General features: G+C 45.5%; 1 long non-coding RNA gene across 1 annotated transcript; it reads left to right on the forward strand.

Annotated features, from left to right (window-relative positions):
* Window positions 1-7,807: 7,807 nt before the first annotated feature.
* On the forward strand, window positions 7,808-8,670 carry LOC135395515 (uncharacterized). The gene is made up of 4 exons (XR_010423136.1): window positions 7,808-8,058; window positions 8,132-8,164; window positions 8,230-8,260; window positions 8,341-8,670. It is a non-coding gene; the product is annotated as an uncharacterized LOC135395515 (long non-coding RNA).
* Window positions 8,671-11,327: the final 2,657 nt, after the last annotated feature.

An 11,327-nucleotide genomic window follows, 5' to 3' on the forward strand; every position in this document is an offset into this window, starting at 1 on the left:
TCTCGACCGTGTCCACGTTGGAAAGAAGAAAAAGAAATCATAAAGATCAAAACCATGCAAAACATTCCTTACAGAGCTGCAAAGACACAATACGAATTTCAAATGAAAGGAGCTTTCTCCGAAGTGGTGCGCAGGGGAGTGGCACCACCAAGGAAATCTGTGGAAACTCAAACCTGCTCGCACGTCTCTGAGTTCCCACCCTACACTCCCCAACAGGAGGCTGGAGACACTCAGGTGACTCCTGCAGTTACGGAGGCCAGCCGTTCAACTGGCCACAAAGAAACAGCCATGGCCTCTTCTAAGGTCGATGGCACACAATCAGTTTGGGACTGGGTCGTAAAAACCCCTTCCCAAAGAGGCACCCAAAGTATGGAGGTCGATGATGATGACTGCATGTCGCAGAAGTCATCGTCGAGCCTCCCCAGCATTCCTTCACAACGGAAGGAAAAACGAGAAAAAGGACGAGGAAGGGGTTTCAAAGGGAATGAGCAACAGAAACAACCCCCGCGAAGGGTCCAACTCCCCTAAATGGTACAAGTCCTTTCTAGTCGTTGTCACCAAGTGCTGCGCTTTCTTTTCCTCCTTTTTAGTGTGACCGTTATGAACCACTTCCTCCAGTGGAACTGCCGTGGTTTACTTTCTAACTTAGACGACATTAACGATCTCTTCGACAAGTACAATGCAGCATGTTTCTGCCTCCAAGAAACATACTTAAACACACACACACCAAATCCAATTCGTAGACACAATGTATTTCGAAGAGATCGAACAGACGCCACTCGCGCATCTGGTGGCGTGGCTGTCGTCACACAAGGAACTGTTCCGTCCAAAGAAGTCCACTTAGTTACAGACTTGGAAGCCGTAGCCGTGCAGATGTGTCTGGACAGAATTGTCACTATCTGCTCGGTCTATTTGCCACCATCAGGAAGTTTTGCACAGAGGGATATAGAACACTTAATCAGCCAACTTCCAACTCCATTTATACTCGTAGGCGACTTTAACGCCCACAATCCGCTTTGGGGCAGTGCAAGAACCGACGGCAGAGGGAAAATGTTGGAAAGGGTCTTGTTATCAACCTCCATCTGTCTTTTGAATACAGGAGCACCTACGTACGTCCACTGTTCAAGTCAGTCTTTTTCGGTCTTAGATTTATCGCTTTGCAGTCCATCTCTATATCAAGATATAGAATGGAGCGTGGAAGAAAACCCACTTGGGAGTGATCACTTTCCAGTGGTCCTGAAGTATATGTGTGCAGTCAATAGTCTGACAGCATGCCGTCCTAGATGGAAGCTCCAACATGCTGACTGGAATGCTTTCTCTAAAAAATGTGACCTGTCGTTAATCCCTGTGGAGAGGATGACGATTGAAGAGGCCAACCATGTAATTACCAACGTCATCCTCGATGCAGCAACACAATCCATTCCCCAGACTTCCGGTCGTCTACCGAAACGACCGAAGCCATGGTGGAACAGCGAGTGCAAGGAAACTCGTAAACTTCAAAATCGTGCGTGGGGTACATTTCGGAGGTACCCCACATCACAAAATCTTCTTTTGTTTAAAAAGGCGAGAGCCAAGGCCAGATAGACACGGAAACAAGCAAAGCGGTCATCTTGGCACAACTTCGTGTCTTCTCTATCTCACAGTGCCCCCTCCAAAGTAGTGTGGGACAGACTTCGCAAAATCAGAGGAGAACACCGCAGTTATACAATCCCTCTTTTAGAAGTCAACGGGCAGGTGTGCGGAAGCCTACAAGAACAGGCGGATGCGCTCGGACAACATTTTGAACGCATCTCTGATTCATCCCATTACAGTCCCGAATTTCTTAGAGTAAAAAGAAACACTGAGAAACGAAAAATTGGTGAACGAAACGAAATGAGTGGTGGTGATAAGTACGTGTACAATCAGCGGTTCACGATGGTGGAGCTTCAGCGATCCCTATTCGCTGCTAAAGCCACTGCCCCGGGCCCAGACAGAGTAACCTACGCTATGCTGTGCCACTTGTCCGATGACTCAAAAAAAAATTGTTGCTCCTTTTCTTTAACCGCGTTTGGGCAGAGGGAACATTACCATTATTATGGAAGACTGCGACTGTCATTCCCCTTCTTAAGCCAAGAAAGGAAGCATCGAACCCAGCCAGTTACAGACCTATCGCCCTTACGAGTTGTATTGGGAAGACATTTGAGCGAATGATCAATAACCGGCTGGTTCATCATTTGGAAGAAAATAATTGCCTTTCTGAATTTCAATGTGGTTTTCGAACGGGGTGCTCCACTATGGATCACCTTGTTCGGCTAGAAACCACAATCCGTGAAGCCTTCGTCAGAAGACAACATTGCCTATCCGTTTTCTTTGATTTAGAGAAAGCGTATGACACTGCGTGGCGACACGGTATTCTGCAGGATCTTTACTCCTTTGGCGTGGAGGGCAGACTCCTTAGATGCATTTCAAACTTCCTCCAGCACAGATCCTTTAGAGTGCGATTGGGAACCACTCTATCCCGCCCCTTCGTACAAGAGAATGGTGTCCCGCAGGGATCCGTTCTCAGTGTTGTCTTATTTATTGTGAAAATCAACCCTGTGACCAATGTCATCCCACGCTCCATATCTTTCTCCTTGTACGTGGATGACATTCAAATATCTTGTTGCTCGGCGAACCTGTCAATATGCGAACGACAGATGCAGGTAGCCATCAATAATATGGCCAAGTGGTCTTCATCAAATGGATTTAAATTTTCAGCTGAGAAAACTGTGTGTGTCCATTTCTTTAGGATTAGAGGACTCTTTTCACCACCTACGCTGCAGCTTAACCGACGAGATATCCTTGTTCAACCAGAAGCCAAATTTCTTGGCATCACTTTCGACTCGAAGCTGACCTTCAAGGCTCATGTCCAAAACCTAAAGATAAAGTGTGTCAAATCATTAAACATTCTAAAAATAATTTCTCACAGATCTTGGGGTGCAGACCAGGAGACACTGCACAAAGTGTATACTGCATGTATTCGCTCGAAACTTGATTATGGGTCCTTTGTCTACGGCTCTGCTCGCGAGTCGGTGTTGAAAGCCCTGGATCTTGTCCATCACCAGGGGCTCAGGCTCGTGCTTGGCGCCTTCCGAACGTCTCCAGTACAGAGTCTATACGTTGAATCAAAGGAATGCTCCTTGAAAAGACGGCGTTCTTACCTCGGTACGTCGTACGCACTTAGAATACATAGTCAACCCCAAAATCCAGCCTCGACTTGCGTCAAGCACACACGCTTTAAACAGCTGTTTATTAACAAGCCCTCTGTGGTCCCTCCATTCTCCTTGCGAATTGCATCAGAGTTTGATTGCCACGGTTTCACGTCCTGTGACCTACAAGTTGTAGAGTGTAGCAGAAAGCTCCCACCCTGGGAACCACCTCCAAGGTCTGACACCTCTTTGTCAAAATACAAGAAACAAGACAGTGCCTCATCAGTACTTCAACAAGAGTTTGCACACTTGAAAGACAGCTTTGATACCCATACTGAGATTTACACAGATGGGTCCAAGTCTAGTGCAGGAGTGACTTGTGCCATGATTTGTGGCGCGCACACAAGGTCTCATCGTATAAAAACATTTGCATCAATTTTTACTGCCGAGGTTTACGCCATTATCTTGGCTCTCAACTACATCCTTCAAGATTCCATAAAGTCCTCTGTTATATATACAGACTCCTTGAGTTCCATTAACGCAATTTGTAGTCAGCACTCAACAAAGAACTTTCTTGTGCAGCGAGCAAGATCTTTAGCCAGTTTGGTAAGGACAAAGGGGTACTCCCTTATCTTGTGCTGGGTGCCCAGCCACGTAGGCATCAAAGGCAATGAGTTAGCAGATAAAGCAGCTGCAGCTGCTCTCCAAAATGACATCACACCCTTTGATATGTCCGTGCAAGACATGAGATTGACACTCAAGAAATCACTGCACAGAATGTGGCAAGCATTTTGGAATACACAAACAAATAACAAGCTCCACTTAATTAAACCTCAAATTCAGGATACAGGAGACCGTCTGGAAAACCGCCTGTTGTGCACTTTACGAGCGAGGTTGCGTATAGGTCATACTTACCTTACACACGGGTTCTTACTTCGGGGAGAGGAGCCACTTGAGTGTGCGCACTGTGGTCAGCTCCTGTCTGTTGTACACATACTCATCACATGCACACATCATGAAATCCATCGCAAACATCACTTCAATGTATTTTATAAATACTTCTTACCTCTTCACCCAGCCCTATTGCTTGGTGACGAGGCTCTCGTCCCTTTTAGAAGCGCCTTTGATTTCCTGAGAGACGTTGGCGTTATTAGCCTTCTGTAGTCTTACACGTATACACTCATCTTTTATTAGTCATCGTGTTTACTCTTAAATAACCATAACATCACCACTGTCTCAATCATACCTCAGTTTATGGCGCATTATGATCTTTGTTGTCAATGCGCCATTAAACTCCCAATCATCATCATCATCATCAAGATGGCGGTTAAAGATGCTCAGTTTGCTGTTGTTCTGCAATGTTGACACCTTGGCATTCTGCAAAGCGGGGGGGGGGGGGGGGGGCAGCAAGAATCGAAACAGTAGTACTTTTCTGTGCCTTTAAAGAATATGCGAAAATGCCCTATCGTCGAGCGTTGGGCGAGTTCGACGGCCGCTTTTTCCTGTCGTTCTCTCACTGTCAACGTTTGACAACACTGACATCACGCTGTTCCTCAAAACATGGGGCACCCCCGCTTCCCAGCGTCCTGGTCGATATCGTCGTTTTTCTTTTCTGGTAGAACGTACACACTTATCGAGCAGCAGAATCGGTGATTTTATTTTTGTTTTCTCCGAAGTAATACATTGATAGTTTTATGGCGTGACAGTTGTCACATCAAATCGCGAACTGCCTTGGAAGGTGTTGAGCAGATCAAACGAGATAATGACGGAAAGAAGATCAAAGACGACATGTTTTATGATAACGTAGACTGAGAAACGGCATCACTTATTCCCCTCACGGTTACTTCTGGGGACAAAGCGGGCTGTTCCATGATTTCAGGAACAACCTGATGTCAGTTGACAAGGGGTGATATCGAGACAGGGAGAGGAGAAATTGGCCGCAAAACCCGCACAGTGCTCAATTATTTTGTATTTTCGTACATTTTTTAATAGAGCACAAAAAGGGGCTGTCATGTCGGTTCTTGTGGGGTAGACCCTCCAGGGTTGTACTCTACATCTTTGCAATTACGCAGTCAACGTATTTTCATTAATTACAAAGATTAATTACGAAAGTTAATTGACGGCTGCGCTATTTACTGGTACACCACCACCATTGAGTAGACCTCGTCGGGAATAGCTATATTCAACGACTTTGGAGGGGAAAAAAAAAGTCAATCGCGGATTTAATAAAATTTAGTCGGTCTTACGTCACGTACCCTGTACATATGACAATAAGCACGCATGGTATTTTTAACATATTCATTATTTTGGTACCTAGAACGAGCTAACCTGTAAGGAGATTACGGCCTTGCACAATGCTGAGAACGAACGTTTTGGCGAGTTGTGGAATAAGGCAAGTTTAAGCCACATGTCCGAAATTTATGCTAAATGATTGACATGTATTTACACTGCAGGAAACACGCGTTGTAGTTTGCTCATCTTAATTCTCTTTACCATTAGAGCGCGTCAAAGTTGACCCGCATAATTGGTTCCGTCGTCACATCGATCTCGAATGAAACTTTCATGAGTTGCGCGTTCACAGAGAACAAAGGACGTTTAAGCCACAAGTTTGAAATTTATGTTGGAGGATTGACAATCATCTACATTATAACAAACACCCGCGTTACTGTGCAAAACGGAGATTCCTGTAACGGTGAAGTAAGTCGGAGTGCAATGGGATGAATGAAACTTTCATAAGTTGCGCGTTCACAGAGAACAAAGGACGTTTAAGCCACAAGTTTGAAATTTATGTTAGAGGATTGACAATCATCTACATTATAACAAACACCCGCGTTACTCTGCAAAACGGAGATTCCTGTAACGGTGAAGTAAGTCGGAGTGCAATGGGATGAATGAAACTTTCATGAGTTGCGCGTTCACAGAGAACAAAGGACGTTTAAGCCACAAGTTTAAAATTTATGTTAGAGGATTGACAATCATCTACATTATAACAAACACCCGCGTTACTGTGCAAAACGGAGATTCCTGTAACGGTGAAGTAAGGCGGAGTGCAATGGAAAGTCATCTGCTATTCACATATTAAGTGCACAGGCGATCGGAGAGTATTACCGCAACTTAATCAAACCGAACAGCATGCAGTATGACATAGAGCTAGTACGGCATTATTAAGCCAAAACTCTGACGCTCTCGCCCTGCCGTTACTCTCATAACTCCCTCTACAAAAAAATAAAAAATAGACAATACATGAATATAATTATAATAATAATAATAAAAAACACTAAGCAGGCCGCGGATCGAACCACGGCGCTCGAAAGCTATAACCAAAATCGTCACCAGTGGGCCAACACCGCCCGTTGCTGTCACCTTCAGGAATGAACACAGACCCTTCGCAGGCCACACTGAGCTTGTCAACACTTCTTTTGTCGTGGGAACAACATTGGAGCGGCCCATAGTTGCGCACTAAGTTGCAAAGCGTAAGAGACAACTTCACCTTTCATGTCTGACATGGGCATTTTCTGCAGAACCCATTGTTTTGGCCAAGTACGAGAAAAGTAGCACACCAATGCATTCTGCCACGAAGCCAACACGGCGAAAATAAGTCCTCCAGGAACAAAACTGTGACGTTCTTGCGCTTCCATTCCACTTGTACGCCATCGAAGGACCTCTCACAACAACACCCATGTGTGGGCATTTCTTTCGAAAGCTCAGGCTCAACAGATATTCTAACAAAACCAGATGGGATGCATTGCTTCAATGGAGGGCAGCGAGTATGCCGGTCAAGCCAACTTTAAGAAGCTGTGTCCCGGACTTCTGGGAATGCTTTTGGAAGTTATTATCAGTGTGTGCAGTATAATTACGTGAACATGCACTGTTGTGTTGTCAGATGTTCTTCAAACCGAACGGCAATTGGCGATAAACAAAAGGTATACTGCTAAAATTTTCTCAAATACGTTAACACAAACGAATTCATCGAACAGCGACATCTTAATATTTATATGACAAGAGACAACGCTTCAAAATTTGCGTTCCACCCGCAGGCGCATAATGTACCAATCATGCTCTCAAAATTATATCTAACTCAAGAAATGAGGTCAAAAGCAGTTACTAAATCTAAATAAGCAGAGAAAAGTTAAACTGACGCGTAAAGGTAACTTCCCTGCTACACACCGCTGCAACGCGGAGAAGTCACTTTGACTGTTTCCAAATTTTGGCATCTGGGCCAAGTTTGCCGTACAAGGGAACCGCAGACGATTGAGTGACTCTGGCAGTTCTTCTAAATGGTGAATCTAGTGGTACCCTACAACCCATATCCACGGGAATATTACAGTGCATCATACATTATCAGAGATATTAAGCGATGAAATCGTTTCCCGCGTGAAAATCCCCATGTCTCCCATGTATTCACGGTCCGAAAAGCGGGATGTCTGGGGAACCAAAGGTATTTCATGTATAACGATATGTTTCGTTTGTATAAGCTTAGAATAGATGTCTGAACGTGTATCCTCGGGAATATTACGATACCTTGTATAGAACAGCTGCTACAGCACTTTTCTATTGTCTTGGCGGCAAGTTTCACTCAACGGTCGCGAGAGGGCGCAAGGCGTCGCTGTCCACGAAAGCTGGGAATGGTCTGCCCCGCTGAATAATATGTGTGCCTCTTGAGCCGTAAACTCGTGTGCTTGTCGAATAATCCGTGTGCCGGCTGAATATGTGTGCCTTCGCTGGAGCGTACTACGTTGTTCCGCGCTCCGCCCGTGAGGAGTGACGTGGCACCGCGTATTCTACCGCAGTGCATTCGTCGCTGCGTTCGTGACTGTTATGTGCGCTGCAACCTCGCCTTTGAAAGGACGACAACCTTGCTTTTTAATTACAAGTTTAATGTTTGCTTAAGGTAAGTCAACCTGGCTGTGATGCAACGTACGACGCCTGCGTTTTACTTGTGTTTAACAATCGTTCTGTTGCAGACGATGGACACATTGCAAATGGCGGCAGGAGTGGTAGGAGCATCGGTGAAGCGACGATTTATATTACAAGCGAGGCTAATTGTATTCTTTCGTTATAGATGAACGTGGGACTGTATCGACTGCAAGGACGTGAGTTACAAAAAGTTGTAATATCCTAACATTAACGTTTGAACAATACCAGCGTGATGTTCACTTCGGTTTCTTTACAGGTAGTGTCCTGTCTCAACGGACACGCATATGCGTGCAAAACTACTACTGCTTCTCACATCGAAGAGGGGTCTCGTGCCCCAAATTGCAAAATTCCCATATCGGACACTCCTCCTGGGAACAAGGCTAACCGGAAGTCGCGCGTACGCTAGTAATAAATCAGGTCCCCCAAACTCACCTCGGAAAAGCGTGCAACGAAGAAGGCCGCCACTAGGTACGCCACTGTTGCCGTTCCGGATCACTTCAGCGCGCTAAGTTTAGCGGCAAAATGTTTTTGCTGTCTCTACGAATGAATCTAGTCTTTATATGTCCAAATAAAACGCGTATTACGATGTTCTGTGTCGTGTTTCACTTTTTGGTCGCGTTTTTAAATGCGTTGTTAAATGGGCGATCGGAAGGATCTAGTGCACGGCTGCGTGCATCACATAGCGTACCTGTCGTACCAGGCGCCGCAGGCGCAGTCGTCCATTTCTCCTTCGGTGACTTGGCCTGGCTTGGATTGTGCTTCAACTGGATCTTTAGCGCGCTCCAATCAAACGCAAGCCAACGTCTGGTAACAATGGGGTATCTAAGGGCGGCCTCCGGCATTGCACGCATCGGGATAGGAGCAAATACATGGGAAAATGGCGACCTTGGGGGACCTGTAATAAATAGGTGGATGTCGTTTTCGCCGGCAGTGACGTAGCGAGCCAGTTCATCCCACGTGACTCAGTACTTCCGGTTCGAGATTTGGCAATACGCATGTATCGCGCCTGTGTTCATCTCGTTCCCTTGTCTCACTATGGTCGGATGTTCTGCATACAGGTGCTCTAACTCGTCTGTCAAGGGACATAAAATGTTTCGGGTTCCATGGGAGAAAGCAAGACGAATGCGCTGGGCTGTAGCCATAAACCGAAAAAAAGCCGGCGGCCGTCTGTGGATGCCTGGTGTAGGCGCGCGTATCTGTGAGATGCACTTCGTGACAAGTAGGTTTTTCTCAATTTTTGAAGCACTTTAAATCGGAGCGCATTGGGTGTGATGCACGCAAGTAAAGCGTGAAATCTTCCGTTATTATGCAGGGATGCGAAGCGATGATCCGTCGCATGTGGATTACGTGCCATCAGTGTTCCGACACGATATAGAGTCCGAGACCCGGGCTGAACGAAAAGCTAAGCGGTAAGCTTAATGGTAACTTTTTCATCTGTTCTGTGTAGTCCACTTTATGAAGTGTCATGTCTTGTTGTACAGTTATGAACGCCACATGCGCATAATGCATAAGCGAGAAGCTGCAGCTGCTCAGCAGCATCCCAGGCTCGATGGGGAAGCCGAAGTAAGGATTCTGGGCACTGATTATGGCAATACTGCATGTACCGACGATAACATGGGCGACATCGCATGGACTCAGGCTAAAGGTTTGGGCCTTCAACCTGTTTAACGACAGCGAAGTTTCCACCTGTTTGATCGCGACAGTTTTTTTCTCTTTTTTTTTGTCATCAGCTGTCCAGACAGACGCACTCGCCTTGTGTGCAAGTTGTTCCTGCTTGCAAGAAGAGAACGAGGTACTGCGGGGGACAGTCAGTACTCTACAGGAGAGAGTTGCAACTCTAACTAGGAAATTGAATGCACAGTTTGATGTAGAGCACATGAATGATGATCAAGCATTGTTCTACACAGGTACGTACCACTTATGCAAGACAGGTGTAGCACAGTAAAAAGAAATCCCTCTGCAACTTTTCAGGTCTATCGAAACCGGTCTTCTTTGCTGTACTTACCACCGTCTCACCTGTAATTCGTGACAGCTCAAAATGCCTGACGCACTCTCAGCAGCTTCTTTTATTTCTTATAAAGCTCCGTATAGGGACGACATTCAAAGACCTCGCGTTCAGCTTTGGAGTATCCGAGCACACTGCTAGCAGTATGTTTAAATGTTGGCTCAGAACAGTGGCTTCCCTCTGTCAACGGCTCATTGTTTTCCCTGAGCCACGTGTTGCACAGAGCTGGTTGACAGAAAAGGAACGTGAACATTTTCCAAACCTAAGAGCTATAATTGGCTGCTCAGAGATTCCTGTTTCCAGGTGAGTGAACAGGGTATCATTCTTTACCAATTTCTAAAAATTTGTTTACACAATTTTGGTGTATAGTTGTGTTATTGGAGCTGATATTATTGGGCATCATGCGAAGTAATGTTGATAAACTCTGTGATGGTTGGCTTTCTTTGTAGGCCACTAAATATGAAAACTCAACAAGAGGTCTGGAGTAATTATAAACAGACCAGCACACTGAAATTTCTAGTGTGCGTCGACCCTCGCGGAGCAGTAACACTCATTTCCAAAGTTTACGGGGGACGGATATCAGACAGGCAGCTAACTCTAGACAGTGGTAAACAATTTCTCCCTGATATAGGCTTGATGTCACTGTGACACCCACGGTGGGTTTTACTCTGGTAAACAATGGTTCTACTTTTTACAGGACTACTTGATGTAATCAGAGAGGGCGATCAAGTCCTTGCTGACAGGGGCTTCCAGCTCCACGAGGCATTTTTTCAAAGAGGAGCTCGCCTAATCACACCTGCATCAACAAGGAACAAAGAGCAGTTACCACATCACGAGGTCACAACATCCAGAAGGATATCCTCCTGTAGGATTATTGTGGAACGAGCTATTGGAAATTTGAAGAAGTGGCGTATCATGACAGGCCATGTCCCACACACACTTGTTCCATATTTCGACAGTATCCTTACTGTTGTGGCAGGGTTAACCAACCTCACACGGCCACTGATAAGAGCAAATTAGGTTGTCGTTACAGGTGGCCATCTCTGTGTGGATCAAGAATGCAGGTAAGCAAATAAGCAGGCAAGTTACAGGTAAGATCTTGCAAGTAAATGATTAGCAGTGAAATTATTTGGCTGTACAACGTTTTACTATGACTTAAAACCCACTAACTAGTCGTGGGAGCACAATGTCGGTGAAGAAAGCTCTCACACTGCTTTCATGGCACATCATAAACTCTT

This window comes from Ornithodoros turicata, chromosome 5 (assembly GCF_037126465.1).
Source record: "Ornithodoros turicata isolate Travis chromosome 5, ASM3712646v1, whole genome shotgun sequence".
Taxonomy (NCBI): Eukaryota; Metazoa; Arthropoda; class Arachnida; order Ixodida; family Argasidae; genus Ornithodoros; species Ornithodoros turicata.